Raw genomic sequence first — 19,310 nt, 5'->3', positions numbered from 1 at the left:
ACAACTAGATCCAATATTTTTAGTCATTTGCTTTGTTCAATGTCATTCTGACTTTACTCGCATTTCAGAAATGTGTATCTTTACAAGTAACCCAACAGAGAAAAGATTCAAAGAGTGGGATACTAATGTGATGGATTAGATAACGCAGCTGGAACCTGGATATTTTAGATCTCCAGTCTCCTGCTCTCCCAGCTGGAATTTTTCACTTGAATATAAATAACAACACATGCAAAAAGGAGCATTAAGAGTACAGAGCATCTGTTTTCAATTTTTTCAAATTCTGCATGCATTGTTTATACCTTAACAACTATGGAGTAAGTGCCAATGTTCACAGCATCAGAGCTGCCTATTAAAGATAATTGCAAGATTTTTCTAGTCTCTTTTGAAGTGCAAATACAAAGGTTATCCTTGCGTATCTTTTTTGGTCCTCAAACAGACAGTCATGTCTCAGTATAAATGGAAATGAAAGCTTCAAATAGTTGACTAGCGTAATTTAAATTGATGCCTTTTTATCTGACAGAATCCGCTTAGAGCAGCATCCCAAACTGCCCGCATATATATAAAGTTACATTTGTAAGGATCCTTCACACATGTTCCTGACTTCATTAGAATTGAACTGTGCGCATTAATGTCCTCCCTAGAAATTAGGCTGATTATAAAAGCTGGGATGAGAACAGACCCGCGGCTCCCCTGTGGACATCCAGGATCGGGTGTCACCGGGTTTTAATGGCCCTTTACATCAAAGCACAAGTGCAGGGTTGGATGGGCTGGCTACATTTGGTGCTGTTTTATTGGTTTCCTCAGCATCAAGTTGTCCCCCGTGCCCATGTAATACAACAGCCGGCATCAGTTGAGAGGAAGAGCCCCCTTGCTGATTAATTGCGGGTGTATGTTTCCCAGTGTAAGCTTAGTGCTCATATTCCATATTCTCTAATGGTTATGGGCGCAGCCATTCAGAGGGTTGCTAAGGGAGCCATCAGTCGGGATGTTTCGTGAGTGATGTGAGCCCTGGCTGAGAGTTTTATCGAGTGGTGCGTGTTAGCTTGAGAAGACGTCTGGCAAGAAGAGGGCGTTGTGGGATGGGCAACCATGGAAAGACAGATGCATGTATTTCTACTGCTCAGTGATATTAAAATATTTAGCGTTTTTTTATCCATAACACACCACTGCTCACTGGGTACAAAGCTGTCAGCAGGTAACCGTTAAATCATTGTGACAGCAGTGTGCAATATACAGTACAGTATCATGTCGGAATCGAATAGGCCAGAAGAGTCCCTATGGCCTGATGTTATGAGGCAGATGTAGAGGGGGGGCTAAATATTAGAGGTAATATAGAAGCCGTATGATACACTGTAAATAGTATTGAATCTAGCAACTGTACAGTCATGGTATCCTACTTAAATGCATTTTGGCATTTCACTTCCAGTACCATCGCTCTGGGTTTGGGACTAAATTTATTAGACAGCCAATATCTAATGCACAAGTGCATCAAAAGGTATATACTGCCCAAACAAAGATAATATTGCTTTATTTTCACTGACAGAGAAATGATGACTGAGTTTAAAATAAGGCAACCAAGATAATAGACACAGTATGAAGCAGTGTGTTTCAGTAAGTTAAATTAAGATAAGCATTGTGAATGAAAGCTGATAATTATTGTTTAATCATATCTTGTATTGCATCTGACTTTGGAGTTTTGATCAATTGCTGTGACGTTTGAATAAAATCTAAATGCTCTCCAGGCCATTCCAATTGAAATCCTCACTGAAAAGACAAATACTCATTTAGAAGTTCATTTAAACAACTAATAATTTACTAGCAGATTATTACTCTTGTATAACTTCAAAAATATGTACACCATCAATTTTCCAAGCTGCTTATCCTCACAGGTCTTGGAGCCCATCCCAACCAGCTTTGTTTGAAATGCGAACTAATATTCTGATTTTTTTATTACAAATGCAGAGAGAGTATTTTTATTACAAGTGTTTGTTTGAAGTACTAGTATGATTCTACTGGACAATGTACAATACTGGACCATACCTGTAATCAAGGACATAATAAAGAAATATAAGAATATGAAGACTCAGTAGACCTCTCTATAAAACGAGCTCAATAAAACGTTGGATTTACTGTATAGTAAGGGTTGAAAACATATTTTTAACCAGTGAGATAAGATAGTTTATTGAATAAGACTTGTAGGTTTATGGACACATATCTTGCAGGGGCCAGAAATGTGTGGTACACAATATAAATGACAACATTTGAACTTTGCGAACAGGTAGATTGTGGCACTCCAGCAAAAGGCACAAGCATAAATTGTCTACAACGTAAATTGCCTGGATTCAGTAGTCTTCACAATCTCATCTTCTATCACTAAACGAAGCTCTTTAAATCAAAGTGCCACCGCCTTATTTTATTTTGTCCCCCTCGTTTTTATTCAGATTGTCCGCAGCAAAGTCATTGGAATACCTAAAACATTGAGCTCAACCATGCAGAAAATGTGCTTCAGATATTGCCGCGGTCAGCGATGATTCCGGGGCACTTTGCCTCGTGAGATGATGAAGCAACAATGGCAGAGCTTTGACTCGAGCTTTATGTATTATCTGTGAGACAATTTCTTTGGACTTACTTGGAGGAAACCAAAATGCAATTTTTGTATTCATGACTAACCCTGACCCCAACCCTTACAAGGATCAGACAACAATGTAATTGTTAAGAGTAAAGTTGTAACTACCAGAATACATTTGAAGCTTTCTAAAGTATATATAGATACTTGTAATTTTATGAAAATAATAATGTTCATTGTCAGGATATTATTATTTTTTCTTTGTTATATAAGATCTAGTCAGAATTTTTTCTCTTTGCGATTGTTAAATGGTACTTTTTATTCTTGTGGCCCTCATACACCATAAAATTTTTTATTTTGATCAAAACCTTGCCCTGCTTTGTCAATGAAAACATGATCATTTGGATGATTTTGAAATTAGGATTAGGCCAGAAGAGTCCCTATGCCCTGATGTTATGAGGCAGATGTAGAGGGGGGGCTAAATATTAGAGGTAATATAGAAGCCGTATGATACACTGTAAATAGTATTGAATCTAGCAACTGTACAGTCATGGTATCCTACTTAAATGCATTTTGGCATTTCACTTCCAGTACCATCGCTCTGGTTTGGGACTAAATTTATTAGACAGCCAATATCTAATGCACAAGTGCATCAAAAGGTATATACTGCCCAAACAAAGATAATATTGCTTTATTTTCACTGACAGAGAAATGATGACTGAGTTTAAAATAAGGCAACCAAGATAATAGACACAGTATGAAGCAGTGTGTTTCAGTAAGTTAAATTAAATAAATTTGGATGATTTTGAAATTAGGATTCCTGAATAAGGGCGGCACCACCAGTGGCTCAGCTGGTAAAACGCTGGCCTCACAGTTGTGAGTTCCTGGGTTCAATCCCGGACCCGCCTGTGTGGAGTTCGCATGCTCTCCCTATGCCTGTGTTTTCTCTGGGCACTCCGGTTTCCTCCCACATCCCCAATACATACACCATTAATTGGAAACTCTAAGTTACCCCCAGGTGTGATTGTGAGTGCGGCTGTTTGTCTCTATGTGCCCTGCGATTGGCTGGAAACCAGTTCAGGGTGAATCCCGCCTCCTGCCCGTTGACAGCTAGAATAGGCTCCAGCACTCTTCATGACCCTTGTGAGGATAAGTGGCTAAGAAAATGGATGGATTCCTGAATAATTTACAGATTTGTTTTTTTAATGGAAATAATGCCAACAAAAGTACAAACATACAGTATTTCTGCATCTTTACTTTGGTTCGTCAAAATCCAAGAAACGACCCATTAAAATTAGCAAAATTTTGATAGGTCCTTTCTTGGCCCATGCACCACTTCAACATTAGATATTGAGGAAACTGGGTAGGTAGATTTTGTGCAAGCCAACTCACAGATATGAAAACATAAACTAATTGTCCAAGGCAATATATTTCTGAAAAAAATATATATATATATGTATATAGTGTCTACGTAGGTCATTTTTACATTCTCATCCTCCACCCTACCGTACGTCTCTCATGGTGATTGCTTTGGCTGCTATCTCTGGGCAGGAGTTGAGTTTGTCCAGTGCCTATACGTATCAGAAAAGAGCAGGCTGTTAATTTTATGATCCGTCACAAGTCTTGCCTTCCTGTGGCAACTTGGTCCACATTTCCTTATCGCGTTGTTCATTCCTGTCCACCCCTGCCAGCCTAAAGTATCATAACATACTGTATATGGGGATCACGGCTGAATTGGTTTCCACGTCATATCAAGAATGGGTTCACTCAGAGTAAAGATGATTTTGATACTGGGACTCTGAGTCAATAATCGGTTGCAGAGGGGGAAAGTTTGCTAAATTGATGGTAGCTAAAAGTTTTATGTATTCAAAAATAAAAAAAAATATATAAGGGGTAAGTGTGGGTTTCAAAGTAAGCTTTCATCACAAGAAGAAATGACACTTTTTCTGTCACCAAGCCTCCGAGGAAATGTTTCATAAAGCCAGTTCAATGATGTGTGAGCGCTATTCTTTTTTTTTTTTTTCTTTTTATGGTCGGGAAACAGGAACCCCACTGGGGTGCCACAGCTTTGCACTTTGGCCAAAAAGCAAAAGGAATTAACTGGCCTTCGAAGACTGTGAGCGACTCAGGAGGGAGTGTTCAGGTATAATTAAAACCTATTTTTAACTTAAACTACGGATAGGTTACATAGCTCTTCAGCTCCCAATATATAATATAAGTAGTGAGACTATTCGACCTGTAACCAACAGTCATCATTTACAAAGAAAAGCTTGCTGTGGTAATTGAAGAAGACGCTTTCTGTGGCCCCATAACATTTATGATAAAAACAATATTCCATACTATTATTTATAAATTTGTAAAATTGAACACAAAAGAAGACAGTAGAGGGAGTCTTTTTTTCTGAGGTAAACAGACTTATTGAGAACCTGAACAAAATGGTCTTAGAATACCACACAAGGTCAAGGATGTGTTTATCATTATAGTGACAATATTGGACCTTACAGAAATACATTTTAATTCATCAACGTGGTAGTTGGTTGTGTTTGTGGAACATGATGATGATGATGTAGGGAAAAAAAGCATTTATCAACAAGTAGTTGGGGAGCGGGCTGATGATGTATCGTGGGCCGTGTCCTTTTCGGAACTACATGTTTTTGTGCCAGAAAGTCTTCCTTATTCCCTCCCACTCTCCGGGTCTGCTTAGAGGACACAGAGGGGGGAAAAAGATTGAGACTGGAATGAGGGATGGGAGGAAAGATGAGAACTCTCCCACCCATTTTAGAACAGTTCCCACATGCTGGGCTTTCGGTGGGAGGACTGGGCTATTACAGTAGTTTGTCAAGTGTTTTGTTTGGAACCATCGCTACATCTTGGTTGTTCCCAGAGCTGGTTAATTGTTGGAAAGCAATCAGTTTTGATTGCAGTGAGTTCAACCTCAAAGCAATTTCAGCCTCTCACTGGGTACTTTAAAAAGCTTCATTGTGTTCCACATGAATGATAGACATCGTGCACGCTAATGACCAAACATTATATTTGACTGGCCAAACCACAAAGTATGTTGTGAGCAGTAACCAGTCTCTGGTTGATTCAACCCGAGGCACACGTTGATAATAGTTTGGTTTATAGTTTCACAATATATCCACAGATCCATCCATTCATTTTTGATACCATTTGTCTTCATTAGGCTTGGCGATGAACTGGAGCGTATCCCAGCAGTCTTTGAGAGAGAGAGGAGCGGCACACCCAAGTCAGCATGAAAGTAAGATGACAACCAATTTTAGCAAGTTTTGCTTCAAAATTGCAGCTGCACAATAACATGTAAAATGTGATATCAAGACAAAGTAATTCCAGCATTAGACTCGGAAGGGTTTAACTTGATCGAACAATATCCGGCGGATGTTGCAGTGACATGGGAGCTGGAATGTGGCACCTCTCCTTAGCTGTATTTAGTGCATTGACGAGGAGCGACTGCACATATTAAACGTTCAATGAGAGTCACTGGATAAAGATTTCTGCATCTAAGACTGGAGGGTGATTTCAGGCAACAGAAATGAAAGGAACATATGGATTCATCATTAAGTATATGCTTTTTTTTTTATCTTGATCCTAAAATTGACACATTTTAAAATATTTTTCTTAAATTTTGTCATCCATTTTTCTTTGTTTTGTCTTCAAGTGGTAAACATCACTCATGATGGGGCGACGCTGATGATTGATGGTTGATGATTGACAAAAGGAACATTCAGATACAATATATTCAGGTTTATGTTCAATCCTCATCCTCACTGTAGTGAGATTTTGTGGTGTTTGGAACAGTGAAGAAAGGACTTGTTTGTATGGATTGTGTCTTTAGACTCCAGTCAGGGTGTGGCACACTCCAGACCAGATGGAAAAATATGCCAAGCAAATAGAGCAGAAATTCTATTGTTGTGGGTAATGACTTTCCATAACATGTGGTGAATATGAAAGGACCCCCCCCCCCATCCCCCTTCCCTAAGAACCACCTTTTCATCTCGTTCCTCTCCTATCTATTTTGGGCTATTTTACAGACAAAGCCAACAGCAGTGCATATATGTGAATAGTCTTCAAATACCCAAAGAATCTGCATAAATAACAAATATCACAGCACATGTGGAAAATCCGTCCATTGTTAATTTGTTTTTGTACCGCCACCAAGCTTCAGTGTATAAAGAGCAGGTGCCAGTCCGTTGGGGGTTGCTTGAATGTTTCTTATTATCCTATTATGGCCGTGGTTTACTTTTACTGGGTCCAAGCAGACAATTAGCTTCAGTGTGGTGGTGGCTCATGATATTTGTAATATGTAACCATTAGGTAAAGAGACCTTAAAGGGAAAGTTTGCAATTTTCCAAGTAAATAAATAAATACCATCTTTTTTGTTAAATCTGTCGTTATATTCTGAGACTAGAACATGAGTAAAATGATCTGTCAATAAAATAAGCCCTCTCGTGCCCCCCAGTGTCCCCATCTTCTAACTCTAATTAGATTTTTAGGAAATAGGAAAAATCTAGGCGGCACGGTGGATCAGCTGGTAAAGCGTTGGCCTCACAGTTCTGAGGTCCTGGGTTCAATCTCGGACCTGCCTGTGTGGAGTTTGCATGTTCTCCCCGTGCCTGCGTGGGTTTTCGCCAGGCACTTCGGTTTCCTGCCCCCTCCCAAAAATATGCAACATCAATTGACCCCTCCGTACAGGGCACTTAACCACGCCTCCTGAAGTTACGTCACCCCACGTGTGCTAACCTCAGACAAACAATTAGCAAAAATGGCGGCGCAGGAAGAAAAGACTAGAGCGAAATTGTCCGATTTACCAGCTGATTTCTCACTCGCATTCTTCGCGAATAGTGAAATATTGTTGAAAAGCAGACAGCAGGGCTTCAAGTATTTCAGCGAGAGATATTTCAATGGTATTTACATGCATATCGACGGAGAAACCATTGATATTAGCACGAGATCTTTCCGGAGTCAGAGGAAGACCGAGAAGCCACATAATATAATATATTATAACCCAAAGACAAATTCGTCATTGACAGTTTCCTATTTTGGTGTTACATATCACACTTGTGTGCAGAATCTGTATATGTATCTGTATAGCCGTTTGTGAACCGCCGTATGAAGGAAAAGAAGGCGAGGCTTGATTTACGAGTTGTTTCTCTCGTTTTCTTTGTGTAACGTCACGCGCTCCCCTCAATAATTATTATTGAATTAGTGCCGAACCTACGTAAGTCCCGACCGAGTGCGACAACCACTACTTTAGTGTCCTCAAACATCCTTCCTTCAGTCTTGGTGTCTCGGTGCACGTCGAAGGCTTTTAGGACGCGCTAGTCCGGTTTAACTTTGCTTAGTAGCCGCCGAACAGAGACACGTTTGTGCAGTCAGATCATCGCAAAATATCGCTCAACACAGATCAAGTGTGTCTATCAATCACACGTAGCTATCTTATGCAAGCGAAGAACTGCTAATTCATTTATATGAGACATGTATTGAAAATCAAATATAGGGCATACCTTCGTGCAAACATAGTCCGGTTTAGCGTAGCTCCCTAGTCGGCAACAAAGGGACACGTTTGTGCAGTCAGATCATCGCAAAATATCGCTCAACACAGATCAAGTGTGTCAATCATTCACACGTAGCTATGTTATGCAAGCAAAGAACTGCTAATTCTTTTATATGAGTAATGTATTGAAAATTAAATATAGGGCTTACCTTCGTGCAAACATATCTGTTCCGGTTGATTTTAGATGGATTCAGTTGATCATACAATCTTCCACAAAGTTTGATCCATCGAAGACATTTTTCGTACTCGGTCTTCTTTTCCGGTTGATATTAGATGGATTCAGTTGATGATGCGGTCTTGCACAAAGTTTGATCCATTGAAGACATTTTTCGTACTGGGTCTTCGGTTTTGGAAAGGGTACAAATTGAACTCCACCAACTAGCCTTTCAGGATACCTGTCGTCACTATTATAAAGTCTGTGACTACACCTCTTAACCATATCTATTGTTAAAGAACCCAAATACGCGATAAAACGCTAACAAAAGCTATACTGGACCATGCAACGTTGTCTGAGGGAACGGCGGGTGCAAAAAAGGGGCGTGGTTTATGCAGATCTCTGGCCTCTGATTGGTCAGCGACGCGGATGACGCATTTTCTACGGAGGGGTCAATTGGACACTCTAAATTGCCCCTAGGAGTGATCGTGAGTGTGGCTGTATGTGCCCCACGAATAACTGGCAACGAGTTCAGGGTGTACCTGCCTGTTCACAGCTGGGATAGGCTCCAGCACTCCCCGCAACCCTCGTGAGGATAAGCGGCAAACGGAAATGGATGGAAAAATCCAATAGGATCAACAAAGCACAGATGAACATCAAATAGTGGGACTAACTGTGCTGCTTGGCCACAAAAATGTCAAAAGCAAGTACCGTGTGTTACTTATGAAATATGAGCTTACTATTCCAACATTGCATGATGATAAGAGCACATTCTGATGGGCTCAACACTCAACTATGTGTAAACCATATTGTATGGAATATCATCATCAGATTGGACCAATAAATGTTGTTTGAACGTTCTATGGAGGGAAAGTATTATTATAAGAGCAGCACAGAAAAAAATGTGCAAGTACTCTCCTGTCCCACAAATGATACATAGTCAAAAAAAGGAAATATAACAGCGATTGCTACACACTGTACAACCCACCCTTCATGACCTCCTTCCCTGTGATGAGTAAAAGCAAAGCACCAGAGGCAAAGAGAGAAACGGCACTCATTACATTGGGTGAGGTGTTCCTTTTGATTCAGGAGGAATAGGATTCTGCATTAATGGAGTCATTTTGACTCGTCTCCAACTTCAAAAGTGGAAAACAAAGACAGGGGAATGATCGCTGTAAGCAGTGTCTTCACCCAGGCAACATTGGATTGCTATACATGACTGAAGAAAGCAGTGTTTTTAATGCTGTGGCATTCATGTTGCAAACGCAATTTTACTGAGTGACTTCAGTTGATTAAATGACTTAACTATATCCCACATAATTGTCAATGTTGGAAAATTGCTGTTTGCGGCGATTGAACAGCCACCCTGGTCTTCTAATTGGAGCGTTTCTTTAATACAAGCAAACAGATGAGCTCTAATGATAATCAAGCCAAAATTAGCGTGGCAAGCTGCAGGTGCCGAGTACTTGAATCTGGTGGCCGAGACTGGCTGTATTGATTAGCTGCAGCCACCTTTAGCAACACAATCAGAATTAGCCATCTGCATCTCCTCCTTGGATTCGCATCACTGTCAAATTATCATCACCACAAATGATATCAACTCATTGGAGAGTGGTTTCATCAGCTTTGTTTTCAAATGAATGGTAGTTTGGAATTTAAATTCACTGTCGTGTATTGACTGTTAGGTACCTTTGTCCTTTAAAAATGGAGATGACACGAAGAAATGTTGGTGGAGAGAATGACATGGAGACAAGGGAATCTTGTGTCGGTTTGGGAGAGCGCCAAAGAGGTGAAATGACAACCATCATCGGCATCAGACTAGAATCATGACATTTGAGATGGTTCGGGAATGGAGCCGGCTAGTGAAAGACTAAAGAATATAGTGTCCAGGGAAAAACAGACCTTTTGTTTGTCTGCCTTATTCATTTCCTTCCTTCTGTTTGGAGCTGCATACTCATTTGAAAGATGCAAAACTCAACCCAACATCACAGATTGAGTATAAGGGCTGACTGAAACATCAAAATGTTGTAAAACGATCTGGGGAAACTTGAGGTTTTGCCACCTCACCTGAGTACAAACAAGATATTGCAGGAATGCAATATATGTACTCTGGATAAAAATCTTTAGATACCTAGCTTTAGCTCTTTCTTATCTACCGTGGGTGACATGGGAGAACAACATCGGAATAAAATCAATTGAGGCATGAAATAAATACAGGGATAATAACCCTAATCAGGAAGTATGTACAGTAGGTATGAGGTACAAAACATGAAGAAAATGATTTAGGTGCTTGTCAGGGATTTTAAGTTCTACTAAGGACAATGGCAATTCAGATTGATTAATTGAAAGCTGACAGTATACTTTCTGAGCACTCGTGAGGTACCATTGAGCAAAGCATTTACTCCTAACTGCCAGGATACACTCAGTGTTGCCAAATTGACTTTGTCAAGATTTTGAAATTTGTTGATCCTTCTCAAAACTATTTTTCATGAAAGCGACTACAGATCTGCCTTCATTTCACACTCTGTATAGGTCAACATAGATGTAGGATCTTCATGCTTTGCAGTTTTCGAAACGTTGTGATGTTCAAGGCTATGGCGACGCGAATCGTCTTTGAAGATATTATTTTAGGTCATGCTTGTAATGCTGAATATGGAAATTTTCCCTGTTTGCACAGATGATGCATGTTTGGTTGTGTCTGTAAGGAAAACCACTGAGGAGTAACCCCATTAGCACACTACAAGATAAGAACACAAGGACCCGGGGGAGATCATTACGAATAAGCTGTTTGCTAACCTCCTGTATGCAATTAGCAATGCACAGAGAAGAACTGGTTTAAGAATAGTTATTGAAGTAATTGTCTAGGTTTGATGCAAGTCATTTCATACTGGCAGAATTGTGATAATGTGCAGACTTAAATCAGATGTTTTGGTTAGGTAGGAAAATGGAACTGGGATTAGCAAAGGCTTGTGTGGTATACCATATACCAGTGTGAGTTTACACATGACAGCTTCATATTTACACGTGAAGACCGCATGAATATAGAACCTCAGATTTTATTCCCCCAACATGCAGAAAGACAAATGAAATGAAAACAAACGCAAATAAGTGAGTTTTGGTGATAAAATGGGCACCAATCTTCCATTTGGAATGAAAAAGAATGAAAAGGCTATCTGTTGTTTGAGACTCAAATGATAGTCTCTTTGATTCCCGGACTTTTGTAAATTACATGAATTCACTTGGAGGAACAGGTTGGGAACCGGTTGTGTCCATTTGTGGACCGTCTCGAGAGGTTTCCCAGAGGCAATGGGCAAACATTCAAACAAATGCCGGCTTCGTTTATCAGAACCCTGCCTCATCTCACCATCTAGCCGTCTCTTGCCAAGTGGTTCACAGGCTGCTGCATGCAAAAGGCACAATTTCACGGGCTGTTGGCCAAACTTTCTGAATAGAGAGCCTCAAGTTTTTTCAGTCATATAATTTAGGGATGTATTTAATGCAATGATGAGCATGGTCAGAAGTGGTCACGAAGCTTCAAATATTGCTACAGACTAATTTACTGTTTTGATACATGTCAACAACAGCAACCACAAAATGTGACTTTTTTTTTTTTTTTTTAGGATACATCCCAATTATTGTACCTGCTCTACTCATAATGATTTATCAGAGCAAGAATCTTGTTTATTTGACTGATATGATCCAAAATGTTTGTGGTTGCTGGAATTAAAAGTCGACACTTTACTCCTATCCAGTGACAGTTTAGTCTGGAATTGCTCTCTTTGTTCAGGTTAAAGTGTGATATTAAGTGGAATTCAGTTATTGCTAGTTCTCTTTGTATAAACGTACATTCATCAGTTGTGTCATTAGACTTGACATGCCATTGCTGTGCAAACTTTAACAATATTTTGCTTTGCAAAACTTGACTGTAGAATAGCATAAATTAATTGGGATTGTTTATTTAAAAAAATGCTATTACCCACTAAAGTACATTTGAAGTGTACTGTATATGCCATAATATAATGATAAATATATATGTAAACACAACAATGTGTATCACCTGAAACCGTTATTACAGCATTACTGATGGAATTAGTGATGTCTGGATTGGGGAACATTCTCCAAATAGGCATGCAGGGGAATTTGTAATTTTAACTAAGTCACAAGGAAAATTATAATACAGCTTCATCTCTAAGGGACAAAAACAAAGAACACACTTTGCAGCAATTTACACTTCAGTAGTAATACCGAGATGAAGGCTAATGAGTGTAGAAGATCAATCAAAGAGGTCCCCATCCAGCCAGGTGTCACCACTCCTTTTTTCCCTGTAGCACCATTCAACTGGGTTGAAGGTAAAGAACAATGCATACATTGAGTAAATTCCATATTCAGGAAATGAATCAGTTATATCACAAAGTTAAGTTTGAATGATCTCAAATCTGTACAGCTCGGTCTTTGAATGACATTACCCACTATAATACGAATACAAAAAAATAATAACATACACTTTACACAGTGTCAAGTTCAAAGTAGATCACTAGGAAACATAAATTTAAGAACATACGATATACTAGAAGCCAAATGATTGGTTGTGTACAACCGTGGAACAACATTTGCCAAGACTTCCTACTGCTCAACGTGTAACAAGCCAAGGCCTTGACAAGCATAAGGTAGCAGCTGGTCAGCAGCGTTTTCATTTGGAAATGAAAATGCTTTCATACATACAGTAATACAGACACACATACACTCACAAAGAAGTATGAAAGAGCCTCAGGTTGTTTCAAAAGTTCCAGATGAGCAAAACTTTTGAAGTTGTTAGATGTTGATGTTCTCGAGGTTTAGTGTTGAGATGACAGGGCTAGCCTGGAGTCCATATTCTGCTTTTGATGATTCAATACCTGATCCAAAGGATTTGGGCGCTCAGACAGGACCCATAGAATGAAAGGTAGTGGGGAAAAAAAGTGTTATGCAAAGGAAAAAAAAATCTAATAAATGTGACTCCTCTCTTTCCTTGTCAAACACTTTTCTTGTTACTTTACATCCAATTCGACGGAGGGAAACGTTCTTGGCTAGTGAGATGTACTTATGTTATGGAGTTTTTCTGCAGGTGCACGTTGCATATTAACAAAAGAGACAAATGGGACTCAAACTGAGCTTTAGGCCATCACGGTCTTTCATTAGAATGCTGATCCTGTCAAACGAGACTGGAAAACACAAACTTGGTGAGGAGGGGTTTGCTTGCCTACTCAGGATTTTGTATTCACCCAACCAAAAGGCCAGCCCCGACTATCTACCCCCCCCCCCACCCACTTCTCTTTCAGTCTTCTATTGTTCTGTTTCTTGGCTTCATCAGCATTTTCTCCCCATCAGAAAGTGTGGGATTATGCAAGACAGGCGGCATCAAATGATAGGTAATTTACCCCCTTCTCTTGTCTTTAAGTCGTTGAAATGCTGAGCATGTACTGTATATCTGTGAAGCCTGGAACAACACAACAGTCAACACTGTCAAGCAGCGCTGTCAGCACATACACATGTCCGCGGAGATGCATGCACACATCCATTCACGCGGACTTTCACACATGTATCATTACTTTCAGTTATCAAGGTCAAACTGGGAATAAAAACATTCAGCTGACATGCGCCACAATAACTATGAGAGATATACTGTGTATTATCAACCATTCTCGCTATCAATTTTTCTACTAAGCAGTAGCATCGGATCTATTGTGTTGAAATCTTCCTCTGCATAAAAGCAGGGACAAATCAGTTGAATACTTGTTAACACAGCCGTATGATTCTGCATGGCAGCGGCGACAGTGCAACACTTCTTTGGTAATTTTCTGAATAGGAAAATAAATGAATAGTTTCCCTCTCATACTGTTATATAAAAAAAATTATAAAAACTACAATGACACAGATGTCTCTTCTAAAGACGAACAATTCTCATTTGAATTTGTTCCAAATTGACATCCACCTCCTGTATGTGGTGAAATATAGTCTTCTTGACTAGAAGAAAGAAATGACTTAATGTGATGTACTCTGCAGGGACGGTGGGCTGTTGGGGACAACTGTTTTGAGGTATGAGCATTTGGGGGGCCAAAGTATGGGATAGAACATGGAAGGTGGACGGACTTTTTGATGCTTCATTTGTCAACCGTGCCAGAGATGACAGCATCAGAAAAAAATCAATCGCCACAGTGTATCATCTCAGATGAACACATATATATGTTTGGCAAAATTTTTATGCCGGATGCCCTTCCTGACGCAACCCTTCTCAGGGAGCGGAGGCCCCAGTGGGATACGAACCCACAACCCCTGGTTTACCAAACCATAAACTGTATTTGTATTTGTATGAATTAACAGTGGGTTCACTTATGGAAACATTTTTATATCATTTATGTGCCATAACAATTTCCATTATTTTTTTTCATGGCCCATGGATAACACAACATGTAATTGCTACACTACTGCAGTATTCCTTTTTTTTTGCATTATTTCAGCAGAAAAGTTTTGCTTGTTAACACTCTCCATCAGTGGCGTGTCCCAGAAACTCCTTGGATACTTTTAAACTCAAAGGACATTGATTATTGGGTGTCAGAGAGTGAACTGTCTGTGAGGCATTGTGTCTTATCGGTGGCTTTGGGTCATCTTTTGAGTCATCACGCTGTTTCTTTTTCTGCAGGAACTCACAGTGTCCTTTTAGCTGATGAAATCTCTCTCTCTCTCGCTCTCTCTCTCTCTCTCTCTCTCTCTCTCTCTCTCTCTCTCTTTCTATCCCTGCCCTTTTAAAAGATCCAGTTCAATACTCGTTCCATACGCTGGAAGTTTCTGATCCTTTGATAAAGTCAGTGCATTTCTGTGGTTTACAGCTCATGGAGCCAACAAAGCCAATTTTCGCTTTGTACCTGAATCATAAATTTTAATGTTTGTGATGCTTGTTTATTTGATATATGGGCAGAAATGATGCCAACATAGCAATTACAGAGCTCTTGTTTGATTCAGAGACATGTATCCATCTAGTAAACCAATAATCCATTAGACTTACACACATTGCCTACTTTGCCAATTTAAACGGCTCCACTATTACATCCAGTAAATACTTTGCTCCATTTAATAACACCATTAAACTTTATTGTGCGATGAAAAGACTACCCAGAGTACTTCATAGCAGCGCGGAAAAAAAGTGTACTGCAATTTGCACAACATTATCATCATTGCTCCGTTTTACTGTTAATGTAATGGCTCATTGTGGTAAACAGTATAAAAATGTGGGTGTGGGTACGATCCATTTTATTCAGCCAAGTTTAGATTGTATTTATAGTTTGTGTACAACTAATTCATCTTCAACATTGCTCTGCTTGGTGAAATGCATTAACAGTGTGATGAAACGCCGCATCCTCTACCCATGCAGATGCTTCACACCGAATTACACTTCGGTGGCTGCACAGTAAACCAAACAGGCACAAGTGACGCTTTGCAGGCAGTCAGTCATTCTGCCCAGCAACACCTTATCCCAGGCATGACAGATTCAGTAAGTGTGGGGGGCGGGGGATGGGGTTCAGTATGTGTTTGTTGGGGGTGTTGCAAGGAATGGGTGGCTGATTTTGATGTTTGGGAGTGAAAGAATGGTGATATTCTGGGGTACTTGAGCTTTAGCTGTCTAGGCACCAAAGTGTTTTTAATCTTATTTTAAATCCAAATAATGGGTTTTTGCAGTTTAAGAGTTTTGGATAAATTCCAACTCCTGCAGGGTATTGTGTTTTATTGTTTTCACAGTAATCGGAGGTGAATATACTTTACGCTTGTACAATACAATGTATTTTACTAAATATTTATGTGTACCGTTTCTTTTGACAATGGTGTAAAACTACTGTAACTTCCAAATAACCCGACATTATCTAAACCACTGGTAACAAAAGTGAGAACACCCCTATGTGAAAAGGCCACCATTTTTTTTTTGTTTTTATCATTGCCTGAACCTTCTTGAACTTAGCCTACCCATACCACACATTCTCCTAAGTTTTTTTTTTATTTTTTTTTTTATTTACATTAGCCCAGTTGTGGGCAACGTTCCATTTTTGGGACATCATGATTTTCATGCAATATATCCTTCAGTTTATCAAAATATTTAAGTGTTTTAATCTTAAGCCATAATTTGGTATCAGGAGAGGATAACTCATCGGTCAAAGTTAACAGTTAAATTTTTCGTCCGTGATTACAAATTAGTAAAGTTATCATATAACTTAACTATAAATGAAAAAGAAGTGTTATTTCCTTGATTGTGGCCTGCAAAGAGACTTCTATCTCAATAAGGCAAAACATTACCACCCTGCCCATAAATGGGTTAATATTGACATTGTAAAAGCAGGATTTGGTTGGCCTCAATGCATTGATATATTTTTATATAAGAGTTTTAGTCATATACCAGAGGGATTTTTAGACATAGGCATTAGCATGATTACTACAACAACTATGCAAGACCCATAAAAGGTGATCCAGTCTCAGGCTCAAAGCTAGTTTCAAATACTGCAGCTGGTGGTGACGTGTCAATTGTTACTGTTTGATGATGTGCAGTATTTGTGTCATCACTGCCCATTGACTTCATTCAATTTAAACAAGTTTCTGACCTAGTCTCGACCTTGTGGACCTCATCGCTTGATTCGCCCATTGTGAGATGAGGAGGCGGCCGCAACACAAAGTAGTACTGTGCAATGAACCGGCTGACACAAATATGAGAGAATTACAATAGTATGATTATGTGATTGCCTGTTGTGCGCTTTCACAATAGTATGACAAATACAAAGGCAGGAAACGTGGCTGAGTGATGTACAGCAATAGTTAAGAATGAGAAGCTACAGCAAGAGGGGTCCAGCTATGGAAATGGGGGAGTACGAGGAAGAGGAGGAGGAAAATTTTCAGTTGAGCCTTGCCCATGACAGGTCGGGCACATGGGCTCAGACAGGTGGTTCGGTAGTGATAACGAATGAAAGAAAGAGAGAGACACACACAGACCTATGATGGCTTATTCTTAAAAGACCTGGACACGAGAACCCATGATTGATTCCAGTGAGCAGTTGAAACAGATTCATGGATGAAAGAGAGAGGGACTTGGTGTGTCATTGATGGTGGTGGTGGTGGTGGGGGGGGAGGTCTCACGTCAGTGTCTTGGAAGGATAAAGTAGGAAGCTATTCGCGGTATGCCCATTTCTATCAGTTGGTGTTTACATACCACCACAGCGGATTTCAATCCAAACAAATCAAATATACTGTATTGTTTTTCAGTCTTTCATCTTAATTCCAATGGTTTTGTTTAAATTTACTGGTTAGGACAGCAGACACACACACTCGTTGTCAGACCACAGCCTTTGCCTGTGTCACATTGTGTGTCACAGAGCGCTCTGTTCATTAAACTTCGAAGTGTTTGTCACATTTCACGCCTCTGGAGTCCAGTTACTGACCGAACCTGGAATTGGACAAACATGCAGAAGGACCCCAAAAGGCCTCCCTTCCAACAACATCCAAGCACCAATTAACAAGAGCTCATAAATATTTTGACTGATCAGTATTTCATTTGTTCTATAGTATTACCCTTTACCAGATCTCGCAATTTGAATGGAATGTCCCACAAAGGCACACCAGAAGTTTATTCCAGTCTCTCCTGAGACAAAATTGAGGGCAACTCTTAACTGCAATTTGTTCATAGCAAAATCAAACCATGTATCAGAGATTGTACCATATACTTTCATGTTGATGTTTTTAGGGTTGTTGTACAGACATCTGAAGTACAGAGGGGCAAAAATAGTATGGCAGTACTTCTGGTTCAAGCTGATCCACAGTTCTTTATTGTCGACATCAAGTGTCATAAAGCAACAGCTTATCAGACCTCATACATGATCATTTAGAAACATGATTTTGGACTGAGTATTTGAAACAGAATTCAGAGTTACTGATCATACTGTCAACACATGATTACTTGAGAGTTGATGAAATGTTACACAGCAACCTAATCACAAAGAAAAAGCACATCAATGAAAAATCAATTAGATTGGATTAGTTATTATATCAGGATAATATTATTAAGAGCTGAAAGAGGTAATGGTTGCCTCAAAAATGCAACAGATTTTTGAACAGGAAATGATGGGTATTCAAATCCTGTTAAGGTTGGTTTGTGTAGCTCTGTGTGTGTGTGTGTGTGTGTTTGTGTGTGTGTGTGTGTGTGAGTGTGCGGGTGTGTGCGGGCGTGTGTGTCAAATAGAGACTGGAGATCATCAGATTAATAACCGCCTCTTTTTATTAAGAAAACACTTACTTTGTTTGTTCGTCTAAGCATGACCAAGTAAGCCAATACATTTGCTGCTGCAGAGCTGATTATTGTCCATTATGTTTGTTTGGAGGACTTTGGTTGGACCCAAACGGATTAGGGTTGATTTAAAGACTAAAAAAGAGGGGATTTGGGGGGAGTGTGCAGTTGTGATCATATGTGTACAGAAGTGGTTACTGAAAGTAGGAAGCAAACACTTTAAATGAGACTGGTACTGTATAGCCTTGTTGCCTGGTGACTCTGTTGCTTGCTGTTCTGACAATGCAAGAGGATAATGAAATCTCTTGCTGTTCCAAGTCTCCGGGCTATGGCACAAACAGAAGAGAGGAATAAATATATTTCAAGACTTTGTTGCCCGTGGATTACAACTCACTTAATAACCCCTTTTGCTGGGAAGCAATAACTTGGGACATTATACAGTATTTCAAGAAGAAAAAGGAATATTTCCCATTGGAATCTTTACTAGTACTGTAAAAGTTGCTTGTTGTTTTGTGTGTCTTCACTTTTTATTCACGCAAAATCAGATGAATCAAAATAACGAATGCACTCAATGGCTACACCAGTTGAGGAAAAAAAAACGGGAAACAGTATGAAGAGAAAGGACTACGTCACTCTGTATTTACTGTATTCAGTGTTCAACATTATTCTTACCTTAAAGTACATGTGTAGCAATTGGATCATATTTACTGAGTTGGACTTG

General features: G+C 39.6%; 1 long non-coding RNA gene across 1 annotated transcript in view; it reads left to right on the top strand.

The window, feature by feature from the left end:
* LOC133492828 (uncharacterized) overlaps window positions 1-19,310 on the top strand; it is an 83,176-nt gene that overhangs the window by 51,576 nt on the left and 12,290 nt on the right. The window contains exon 3 of the long non-coding RNA XR_009792758.1: window positions 5,751-5,825. This is a non-coding gene — a long non-coding RNA (uncharacterized LOC133492828). The remainder of the gene's footprint in view (window positions 1-5,750; window positions 5,826-19,310) is intronic.

This window comes from Syngnathoides biaculeatus, chromosome 19 (assembly GCF_019802595.1).
Source record: "Syngnathoides biaculeatus isolate LvHL_M chromosome 19, ASM1980259v1, whole genome shotgun sequence".
Lineage (NCBI taxonomy): Eukaryota > Metazoa > Chordata > Actinopteri > Syngnathiformes > Syngnathidae > Syngnathoides > Syngnathoides biaculeatus.
Note: the sequence above shows the minus strand (reverse complement) of the source record. Positions and strands in the feature narration are given on the sequence as shown.